The sequence below is a fragment of the Podarcis bocagei genome (assembly GCF_964188305.1).
Source record: "Podarcis bocagei genome assembly, chromosome: 1".
Lineage (NCBI taxonomy): Eukaryota > Metazoa > Chordata > Lepidosauria > Squamata > Lacertidae > Podarcis > Podarcis bocagei.
Genome location: NC_138125.1, coordinates 10,933,887 through 10,946,277, shown reverse-complemented (window position 1 = coordinate 10,946,277; position 12,391 = coordinate 10,933,887).

Sequence of the window (12,391 nt, the reverse complement as noted above, 5' to 3'; positions counted from 1 at the left end):
CTGAGCCACATAACATAAGATACAGGCAGGAGTCTCTGTGTCTGAGAAGAAGCTGCCGCTTTGAGCTCCAGACGGGGTGCTGGAAGGAAGCAGGGTGAGGTTCTACCTGCTACAAAAGTTTGTTGTATCAATAAACTTCTCCTTGGAATCTGGCTGACACTGCCCTTTGTGGAGGAAAGGCAAGCAGACGTGCTTCTGGCTAGCTGGAAGATGACCCTATGTCAGAGAGTCAGTGTGGTGTAGTGGTTAAGAGCGGTGGACTCGTAATCTGGGGAACCGGGTTCGCTTCCCCGCTCCTCCACATGCAGCTGCTGGGTGACCTTGGGCCAGTCACACTTCTCTGAAGTCTCTCAGCCCCACTCACCTCACAGAGTGTTTGTTGTGGGGGAGGAAGGGAAAGGAGAATGTTAGCCGCTTTGAGACTCCTGAAGGGGAGTGATAAAGTGGGATATCAAATCCAAACGCTTCTTCTTCTCATGTGGCTCCTCTTGCTGCTAAACGAGCAGTCACTATGGAGGAACACAGGAAGAGCCTTCCTGGATCAGGCCAATGACCCATCTACTCCAGCATCCTGTTCTCGAGTGGCCACTCAGATGCCACTCAGATGCCCCATTGGGGAGCCAGCAACACAGCATTCTCCCCTCCTGTGGTTTCCAGAGACTGGCATTGAGACGCATCCCTACCTCTGACTGTGGAAGCAGAGCACAGCCATCGTGGCTGGTACCCATCGATAGTCAAATCCCCCATGAATTTCTCTAGTGAGTCTTCTTTGTGGCTTAGGGCCCTCGTATTTATGGGACCGCCTCTCCTGGTCTGCCCCACAGAGGACCTTAAGGTCCATGAATAACCATAGTTTAGAGGTCCCGGGCCCTAAGGAAGTCAGACTATCCTCCACCAGGGCCAGGGCCTTCTCAGTGATGGCTCTGACCTGGTGGAATGCTCTGTCCCATGAGACCAGGGCCCTGCAGGATTTAACCTCCTTCCATCAGGCCTGTAAGACAGAGCTATTCCGCCTGGCTTTCAATTTGAACTTAGCCTGATCTTTTATTCCCCTTCCTCCCCTCCCCCTTTTTATGAAGATTACCCACCCTGGGATCCCACAGCTAATTCTCCCCTGGTCTCCTCGCTGGCCCAAATAGGACTAATTTAGCCAGCTAGCCCTGGTGATCATCTAATGTTTATTGGATGGACTTCCCCCCTAAATTGATTTTTGAATTCTGAATTTATTGTTATCCACGTTTTATACTGTATTTTAAGCTGTTTTTTGTTGCATCAATTAAGTGTTCTAAATTTGTTGTTAGCCACCCTGAGCCCTGTTTTCTGAACCGGGAAGGGCGGGGTATAAATAAAAAAATATTATTTTTTATTCTTATTCTTTCGAAACCATTCAAGATGGTGGAAAAAGATTTAACCTGAAGCAAACGTAACAAGAGGTATGCCTGTAATGGGTTCAACGGTCATGAGGGGCAGATGGGGCTCGTCCACCTGGGAAGGTACCCCGTCTGGGAGAAGGAAGACTCTGATCCTAAACCTCCACTGCCTTGTGGGACATCTTTGGGAGAAGAAAAGGCCGAGGAGTAAACCCGACACAAATTCAGAGTGCAGTCCCTAAGGCGGTTGGATGGTGCCTTGTACGCCTCCTTCCAGCAACTCCTGCAGCCAAGCTGTGGCCAAACGTCTTGCTCTGCTTTCCTTTGGACCACATCAGTGAATTCGGGGGGGGGGGGTAGATTTGGGCAGCCCAGGACCTCCAGACACACTGCCCAGTCTTGCACCCCAGGGAGTTCGCTTTGGTACTGCTAACATAGCAGTTTGACTTCGCTTCTGCATGCATTGCCTAAACGACAGTTCCTGGGTTAGAGTGGGTTTTTTCATTATGTGCAGGGGGGGGGTGTGGATCTGAAGGGGGTGAGGAAGAAACAGAAGTGGGGAGACCAGGTGGGGATGATGAAGTGTTCCCTGTTGAGAATTCCGTTCCACCTTAAGGAACAAACATGAGACGGTTATGTGTCACATGTCTGTTTACATTCCAGCACAGTATGCTGGGAACTTCCGTTGTGTGTATAGCTTTTGCTTTTAGCTGTTCTCTCTGAGACGACGTGAGAGAGAGAGACGACATGTTTCTTTGTCCTGATTTATGATTAATAAATCTGTAGTTGTACTATGCTTCCACAAGCCTCACGCCTATTCTGTGTGTGCAGTTTGATCTGCTGAGAGTGTGCCCTGGCTCAGAAGCCCAGGTCGCTGATTTACGTCAGAGCAGAGGTGATATTCTTTGGTGGAAAGAGACAGCCCAGCCAGGGCTAGCCAGCTGGCCTCCTGGCCCTCTGCATGTCGGCATCTTGGCAAAGAGATGCTTTGGGCAAACCTGGAGACCCAGCCATTCCATGCCACAGCGCTTTCTGCAAGGCTTCTCCCTCTGCCCCCAATGGCAGACGAAGGATAAATGTGATTTATCAGATAAAGGCCCCAGAGAACTTGGCAAGCAAGAAACTCCCAGGGGCCTGGCAGTGCCACCGCAAAAGCCACCGGGTCCTGCAGGACTGCTGTCTTTGGCACACCAGCAGTGCTTCTTGTTTCGCACGGCCTCTGTTCACCTGCCTGCCACCTGCACGGGGCTCCCACACTTATGTTCTTTCGTCACGTGCCCGTTGAGAACAATCCTGCCAACTCCACTCTCAGAAAGCGTTGCGACACTGCTGCTGCAGGCACTCTCGGTCTTATTCATGCAATGATCCTGTGGTTTGCTATTGCTTAAGTCACGCAAGGTGGATGGCAGCGGAGGACTTTCTTATCAGAAAGTGAAAAGCCTTAACCTGCAGGGGCAGGTCCAGAGGTTTGGGGTTGTTTTTTAGCAGGAACTTGGGGAACTGAGTTCCCATACCTTTTAAAAAATAAATGATTCTGGGCTGCATCAATAGGAGTATAGCATCTAGATCAAGGGAAGTAATAGTGCCACTGTATTCTGCTCTGGTCAGACCTCACCTGGAGTACTGTGTCCAGTTCTGGGCACCACAGTTCAAGAAGGACACTGACAAACTGGAACGTGTCCAGAGGAGGGCAACCAAAATGGTCAAAGGCCTGGAAACGATGCCTTATGAGGAACGGCTAAGGGAGCTGGGCATGTTTAGCCTGGAGAAGAGGAGGTTAAGGGGTGATATGATAGCCATGTTCAAATATATAAAAGGATGTCACATAGAGGAGGGAGAAAGGTTGTTTTCTGCTGCTCCAGAGAAGCGGACACGGAGCAATGGATCCAAACTACAAGAAAGAAGATTCCACCTAAACATTAGGAAGAACTTCCTGACAGTAAGAGCTGTTCGACAGTGGAATTTGCTGCCAAGGAGTGTGGTGGAGTCTCCTACTTTGGAGGTCTTTAAGCAGAGGCTTGACATCCATATGTCAGGAGTGCTCTGATGGTGTTTCCTGCTTGGCAGGGGGTTGGACTCGATGGCCCTTGTGGTCTCTTCCAACTCTATGATTCTATGATTGATTTTTGCTTTTGGTCCAGGGGTGCCTGAGCCAAAGATCCACCTGTATCTGTAATCAATGGAGTTGCGGCCATTTCTAATCCAGACCATTGTCTGCTTGAGTTTATTAATCACATCTTACAACTTCCGGGTTAGCGCGATCAGCAAATGGCGGATTCCCTCCGAGCTCCGGAGGGAATCGGCTTTGTAGAAGACGGGTCCTGCCATGGCGGCGACGCGGGGACCCTCAGAAACCACAGGCGCGGAAGCCTGTGGACCTGGTAACTCGGCGGGCACCATTTGCGCCCTCCTCGACCAGCGAAGAAGCCTTTTTAAAGGCTTCAGAACCGGTGACGGAGAGTGGCGTGGTGCTGTGAGTGGATCACTTCTTCTACGGAGTGAAGCCGCGAGCCATGGCCGGAGAGCACTGACTTCTTTCTTGAACATTTGGGCTGCAAAAGTAACAACCCGTGAGTAATACGGAAATTGGACTTATAAATTTCTTTTAATTGAATTCGGTACGACCGGGGGAGGTGTTAAAAGGAAGTCCGCCTCCCCCCCCCCCTTGCAGGCACTTTAAAGCAAGAATCGGATAACTAAGGTTGAGAGACTGTCTTTCTCTCGTTGAGATAAAAACTTTTAATTTCACGATTTGGCTACATAGGTTTTGTGCTGGAGGATTAGAATCGATTGCGAGAGCTGAAGTTTAACCCCCCGGATCCGGGAGCGACCCGAGAGAGAGCCTGTGGAGGATTTAAATAGAGTTTGACAGCTGTCAAATGAGCTGTCAAAGTCAGGAAATTTGGCTTTGGGCTATTTTTACCGGTTATTTTTGTTACATTGGACTTTAAGCTTTTGGAAATAAAGAAGAAATAAGAACAAAATAACCTGATTGTTGGAGAAAGAACACTAGTAACCAGAATCCCTCTAGAGGGGGTTCTGAGACATTACAATGGCCGCAGATGGGAAAGTACAGGCAGAGTTGGATAGAGTGTTTCATTTCCTGGGAATACTGCAAGAGCAGAGTGATGTTTTGGCTACAAATCTTACAACCTTGAACTCTAAAGTAAACAAATATGTTGAAACTGCTGAGGACTTGACTCAAGAAGAATCTGCAGCTGGAGAAGAAGAAATTTGCGTTGTTTTAGAGGAGTGGAAAGGAGGAGCTGTAATGCGGCAGGTGAAAAAGGACAACCAGAGGCCTGTTAGGACGGGATTTAAGGAAAGCAAGGTTAGGATGATGAAAACTTGGCGTGAAATGGAGAATGAAGATTGGGGACTTCTCCCTATAGGGAGTTCGGAAGACCTTTGGATTACAAATTTGATAAAGGCGAAAATCGGAGTATTTGGGACATTTGGGACATTGGTATCTGAAAAGACTAAGAAGCAGGGTCTGGACTCCTTCTTTGAATTTGGAGGTCTGGTTGGAAAAAATATACCGTATTTTTCGCCCCATAAGACACACTTTTTCCCCTCCAAAAATGAAGGGGAAATCGGGGTGCGTCTTATGGGGTGAATGCCTGCAAGCCTCGCGCGCCTGGCAGGAGGTCCCACCGGGTGCGCGAGGCTTGGGGCTGCAGCCTGTCGCCCGAAGCACGGGGAGCCCTCGGGAGGGCTCCCCCTGCTTTGGGCGAGTGTGTGCAAGCCTCACGCACCCAGCAGGAGGTCCCACCGGGTGCGCGAGGCTTGGGGCGGCAGCGGACTGCTTGCGCGCACCTAGAAGCTTGGGGCGCGCTGAGCTCAGCACGCCCCAAGCTCCTGGTGTAGCGCAGCGATCCGCTAGCCCTGGGAGAGCCCCGCGGCTCTCCCAAGACTAGCGGACTGCTTGCGCGCACGCAGAAGCTTGGGGCGCGCTGAGCTCAGCACGCCCTAAGCTCCTGGTGTAGCGCAGCGATCCGCTAGCCCTGGGAGAGCCCCGCGGCTCTCCCAAGGCTAGCGGACTGCTTGCGCGCACCTAGAAGCTTGGGGCGCGCTGAGCTCAGCACGCCCCAAGCTCCTGGTGTAGCGCAGCGCACCTGGGGGGGAAATAAATTTTTTCCCCTTTATTTCCCCCCAAAAAATCTAGGTGCGTCTTATGGGCCGGTGCGTCTTATGGGGCGAAAAATACGGTAGGTCCTAGTGGGTCAAAGCTGCTCCGAGACTTGATGTTCAACATGAAGGACTGTCAACAAAACCGGCTGAGAGGGACTGAAAGAGACTTAAGGGCCTCGGACGTGATAGATCCAGGCTGAGAACTGATAGACTGAAGGATAATTTTGGGGGATCAAAACCGGGGAAGGGGGGGAATTTTGGAATCCAAAGGGGTATAATTATATGTTTTTACTTGTTAGGTTGTTTGGTAATAATTATAAAAATTGGGAAACTCGTGAAAGGGAACTTGGGTCGACCTTAGAAAAAGGGGTAAATGTTATGTATTAAAATGAGGTTTAGAAGTTTAAAATTGGTTAGTTAAGATGATTTAAGTAAAATGTTAATAAGGGATAATTTGTGGATAAGAACTTGCTCACTTAATTATTGGAATAGGGATGCAAGAAGGGGAGGTGGGGGAAGTCTGGGAAAGTGGTTAAGAAATTAAGGTTCTAAAATTATACTTGTTATTTGTGTGTTGTGTCTGTATGTAGTTGTTTATGTTTTTGTGTTTGTCTAAATTTTTTTTGAAAACCCTAATAATTTTTTTTTTTTAAATATTAATCACATCTTACATTCAGCCATTGCTGGGGTTGACACAGCGACTGGGCCTGCAACGAATAAACAAACTTTGCGGTGAGTTCCCCCACCCACCTTTTTCACCCAGAAAAAAGCACTGGGCAGATCCCAGAGGAATAGTTCACACGCCACATTTCACGTGGGCAGGGTAATATATATTTAGAGGGGTGAGGTCATAGCTGTCAACATTTCCCTTTTTTTAAAGGGAAATTCCCTTATTCCGAATAGGATTCCTTGCAAGAAAATGGAAAAGTTGTCAGCTATGGGTGGGGTACACTACTTGGTTATGCCTGTGGGGATGTCTCAGTTGCACGGAAGGCAGAACAATAAAATTAGAGCATAAGACAAGATGGCTGTGGGGAACCGGCAAGCAGGATTCGAACGCAGGAGCCCTCTTTCCTCCTATGGCTTCCAGCGACTGGATTAGGAAAGAGGTTCACGAGGAAACAAAAACTATTCAAAGTAACCACACAATCATTCAATTTACATACTTTATCAAAAGTTCCCAGGATGGTTTACAACATTAAAAACACATTACAGAGCACCAATGATGAAAACCATAATAAAAAGCGTACTGGCAGACAGCCGAATAATAAAATCATCATCATAATAACAGACCTGCCTCTCCCCCACACTTTCATAGAATCATAGAATCATAGAATCATAGAATCATAGAGTTGGAAGAGACCACAAGGGCCATCGAGTCCAACCCCCTGCCAAGCAGGAAACACCATCAGAGCACTCCTGACATATGGTTGTCAAGCCTCTGCTTAAAGACCTCCAAAGTAGGAGACTCCACCACACTCCTTGGCAGCAAATTCCACTGTCGAACAGCTCTTACTGTCAGGAAGTTCTTCCTAATGTTTAGGTGGAATCTTCTTTCTTGTAGTTTGGATCCATTGCTCCGTGTCCGCTTCTCTGGAGCAGCAGAAAACAACCTTTCTCCCTCCTCTATGTGACATCCTTTTATATATTTGAACATGGCTATCATATCACCCCTTAACCTCCTCTTCTCCAGGCTAAACATGCCCAGCTCCCTTAGCCGTTCCTCATAAGGCATCGTTTCCAGGCCTTTGACCATTTTGGTTGCCCTCCTCTGGACACGTTCCAGTTTGTCAGTGTCCTTCTTGAATTGTGGTGCCCAGAACTGGACACAGTACTCCAGGTGAGGTCTGACCAGAGCAGAATACAGTGGCACTATTACTTCCCTTGATCTAGATGCTATACTCCTATTGATGAGGCCCAGAATTGCATTGGCTTTTTTAGCTGCCGCGTCACACTGTTGGCTCATGTCAAGTTTGTGGTCAACCAAGACTCCTAGATCCTTTTCACATGTACTGCTCTCAAGCCAGGTGTCCCCCATCTTGTATTTGTGCCTCTCATTTTTTTTGCCCAAGTGCAATACTTTACATTTCTCCCTGTTAAAATTCATTTTGTTTGTTTTTGCCCAGTTCTCTAATCTGTCAAGGTCGTTTTGAAGTGTGATCCTGTCCTCTGGGGTGTTAGCCACCCCTCCCAGTTTGGTGTCATCTGCAAATTTGATCAGGATGCCCTTGAGTCCATCATCCAAGTCGTTGATAAAGATGTTGAATAAGACCGGGCCCAAGACAGAACCCTGTGGCACCCCACTAGTCACTCTTCTCCAGGATGAAGAGGATGAAGAGGAACCATTGATGAGCACCCTTTGGGTTCGGTCAGTCAGCCAGTTACAAATCCACTGAGATTTCACAGACCATAGATTATTTAATAGCCTGGGTAAAGGAGGAATGTTTTTGCCTGGCACCTAAAGATGTGTAATGATGGCGCCAAGCGAGCTTCTCTGGGGAGAGCCTTCCACAACTGGGGAGCCACCACAGAAAAGGCCCTGTTCTCGTGTTGCCAACCTCCAAACCTCTCTGGGATGGGGGGGGCATAAAGAAGGGCCTCGGATAACAAGTGCAGGGGCCAGGTCAATTCGTATGGGGAGAGGCAGTCCTTAAGGTATTGCGGTCCTGAGCCCTGTAAGGCTTTCTAAGTCAACATCAGCACTTTGAATTGTGCCCAGAAACTAATTGGTAGCCAGTGCAGTTGTGCCAGGATTGGTTGTTTTATGCTCAAACCATAGTGGTCAACAAAAGAGGTTTGAAGACTCTCTCAAGGCAAGTATAACAAAATGTGGTATAAACACTGACAACTGGGAAACACTGGCCTGTGAGGGCTCCAGTTGGAGAACAGCCTTTACCAAAGGTGTCATGGGCTGTGAAGACGCTCAAACTCAGGGCAAAAGAGAGAAATGTGCTAAGAGGAAGGCACGCTTGCAAATCCTCACTGTGATCAACTCCCGCCTGGAAACCAATGTCCCCACTGTGGACGGATGTGAGGATCCAGAATTGGCCTCCACAGTCACTTACGGACTCACTGTTAAGACCGTGTTCATGGAAGACAATCCTACTTGGCTACGAGTCACTCTGCACCACTGAGGCCACCTGGACCTCAGAAGTGGACCCAGGAGCAGCCCCTGTTCCTTAAGAGGGAGTGTAAACCTTCCCCCGCCCCAGCAGTGCCTCTGTCTTAGCTGGTTTGAGCCGCTGCTTTTTGGCTCCCATCCAGTCCATTACTGAGGAAAGACACCGGTCCAGCATTTCCACCGCCTCACCTCCAGATGAAATAGATACGTGAAATAGATATGTGAAATGAAATGATAATTAAGAAATGAAATGATAATTAAGACTCTCCGGCAATGGCAGAATTCTTCTGATCGGGAGGAACCTGCTCCATGGAAATCAGGGTCTGGCCGCCACGGTGAAGGCGGAGACCCACTAAAAACCACAGGCGGGAGAAGCCTGTGGACGTGGGATTCGGCTGGCACCTTTTGCGCCTCCCCCACTCGTGGTGAAACCCGGTTTCGGGGGTCCGGAGCGACGTGGGGTGAGTGGCGCGGTGCTTCGAATCGACTGCTTCTTTCACGGAGTGAAGCCGCATTGCCGTTGCCGGAGAGCGCTGACTTTTTCCTGTGGACAATTGGACTTTAAGCAACTACCCGTGAGTAGAACGGAAAATTGGACCTTTAAACACCTTAATTAGGCACCGAAACGGGAAGGTTTCAAACAGGAAGTCCACCTTCCTCTTTTGTAAATAGATAGAGCAAAGACGCTGCAAGCTAAAGTCTTGGAGAGCCTTTTGTAAAGGACTAAATTTCCATCAGTCAAAATTATTAAACCCCCCTTGGAAGCAGGAGAAGAGGGGAGAAATTTTAGATCGCCTAAGCCTGCAGGAGAGAGAGTGAAGAAAGACAAATTACCACCGTTTTGAACCTGGGAATGGGCTGTCAGTAAGTTTGACGTTTTGGGAAAGTCCATTGACTGTGAATAAAACGTATGTTGACAGATAGTTAAATAAGAGAAATATATTGTCACCATTGTTTCCTTCTGCACTCAAAAAGGAGCAAACGTAACTGAAAGATTGAAATTAACTTTGTTGCTGGATCTGCGTTTAAAAGGACGGATACAAATAGAAATTGTTTCCTCTAGAGGGAGCTTTTGAAACTGTTGCAGGCGTGGAGCTGGGGAATTTTCCAGCTGCAGAGACAAAAGACCGTGAGAATCAGAGATTGACCTTGGACAAGAATGTTGACAGAAGAAGCCTTAGTGATTGCATTTTGTAAGATAAGTGCTTTATTGGAACAGGTTCATGAGAAGATGGATGTGATGACTATTAAAATTGATAATTTGGGACAAAAAATGACTGATTTGGGACAAGAAGTGAATATCTATACAGAAACTACTCAGGAATTGATCCAGGAATCTACTTCGACATGGCAAGTTGTGGAGAAGACGAGGGAGAAAGTTATTGTAGAACTTCAAGTAATACAAGTGGAGAGAGCCTCAGCCTTACAATTTGGTGAATATAAACTGTTGCCTTCTATGATTGAATTCAGAGAAAGCCAGTTGAAACACGTCCTGAAATATCTTTTGGACTCTAGTTTTGACTATGACGAATGGGCTGACCAGTCGAGAAGGAATAAAGACATTGTTAGGTTGGAGCTTCCCCGAGATCTACTCCTCAATGTTAAAGGAAGGAAATTAAGAATAAGATCAGCAGAAGATAAAGTAAAGTGTATGTATAAATATGAAGAAGATCTGCAGAAGGGAGATGGAAAAGAGTTAAGAGCCTCAGACAGACGATCACCAGGTTGATGGACCATATGGATTGATAGAAAGGACTGGCAGAATCCGAGACCAGGGAGAAGAGACGGTGGAAGAAGATTGGAAAAAAGTTTTAAAATTTATTTATAGAAACATTGTAAAATTAATGAGTGTTAGAAAAATGGTGGAACGAAATTACACGGCTTTAGTAGAAATGTTATAAGGAGTTGAGTACAAATAAGTTTTAGGGTATTAATGGTAAGACAAGGTTAAAATAAATTATGACAATTATATGATAGAAAATAGTGAAGGATGGAAAGGATTTGCTGAAATAATTAATAATTAGAACACAAAAAAGGGAGGTGCGAGGAGGTCGATGAAACAAGTTAATGAAAGACAAAGATATGGAAATATTGGATGTGTTTTTGTTTTTGTTTTTGCTTTTGTTTTGATGTATTGTGTTTTTTGTTTTTCCCTTTTTTATGTATAGTATGGATTTGTATTGTTTATTTTTTCTTTCTTTCTTTTCTTTTCTCTTTCTGTAATCTTTAAACCTTTAATAAATATTATTTAAAAAAATTAAAATGAAATGATAATTAAAAAGGGTTCACCAAGCACCAGAAGTTCATCTTGTCTGATCTCAGCTGGGAGGCAGTGCCACAGAAATGGACACACATAGTTCCTGGCAGGTGCAAGTTGTGTGTCAAAAGCATGTGGGAGACACTTGTCAGTTTCAGTTCTCCATTTCCACATCAGTTTGTGAACCTTCATGAAAATTCCACAGGATTTTAGTGTCGATGGAAGAGGAATAGGCAGTGGGGGCAATCTCATGGGCAAACCCTCCCAGTATCCCTATTTTCCAGGGACGGTCCTGGATTTACAGAAGCTATCCTGGTTTTTATCTGATCCCGGAATGTCCCGCTTTTCCTTAGGATGTCCCTATGTTCATCGGGGAAATGTTGGAGGGTATGGAGCTATGCCACCCCTGAGCCAAGGAGATAAGTGACTATCTAACCATTGTTGTTGTTGTTTAGTCGTTTCCGACTCTTTGTGACCCCATGGACCAGAGCAGGCCAGGTACTCCTGTCTTCCACTGCCTCCCGCAGTTTGGTCAGACTCATGTTTGTGGCTTCGAAAACACTGTCCAACCATCTCGTTCTCTGTCGTCCCCTTCTCCTTGTGCCCTCAATCTTGCCCAACATCAGCGTCTTTTCCAGGGAGTCTTCTCTCCTCATGAGGTGGCCAAAGTATTGGAGCCTCAGCTTCAGGATCTGTCCTTCCAGTGAGCACTCAGGGCTGATTTCCTTCAGAATGGAGAGGTTTGATCTTCTTGCAGTCCATGGGACTCTCCAGAGTCTCCTCCAGCACCATAATTCCAAAGCATCCATTCTTTGGCGATCAGCCTTCTTTATGGTCCAGCTCTCACTTCCATACATCACTACTGGGAAAACCATAGCTTTTACTATACAGACCTTTGTTGGCAAGGTGATGTCTCTGCTTTTTAAGATGCTAGAAGACCTCTGAAGGCAACCTTGTACAGTGAAGGTTTTTAAAAATCTGTTTAATGTTTTATTATGTTTTTATATATGCTGGTAGCCTCCCAGAGTGGTTGGAGCAACACAGTCAGATGGGCGGGGTCTAAATAATAAAATTATTACAATGATGGAATAGGAAGTCCCTATTTATCAGATAAATGTCGGAGGGTATGTTGTGCTAGAATGTGCTCGCAGATAAAGAGCCCAGATTTATTTCCTTATTTTATTTATTATATTTCTGTACCACCCTTCATCTCAAGATCACAGGGTGGCTTACAATATGAGAACACAGAAATGTATGGCATAATAACAAACAAAAAAAATAATCCTCCTCACACAGTTTAAAAGGCCATAAATTGATTAATTAGCCGCTGCAGAAAAGAGCTGTTCTTGTGTCGGTGCCCTGAGGCATACAAAGAGGGGCCTCAGATGATGATCACAGGGTCCGAGTTGATTCATATGGGGAGACAGTATTTACCTCCAATTCTCTCCCACACTAAATGTAAACTTTTACACATAGCTACCAGAAGTCTAGGGACGTGGGTAGCGCTGTGGT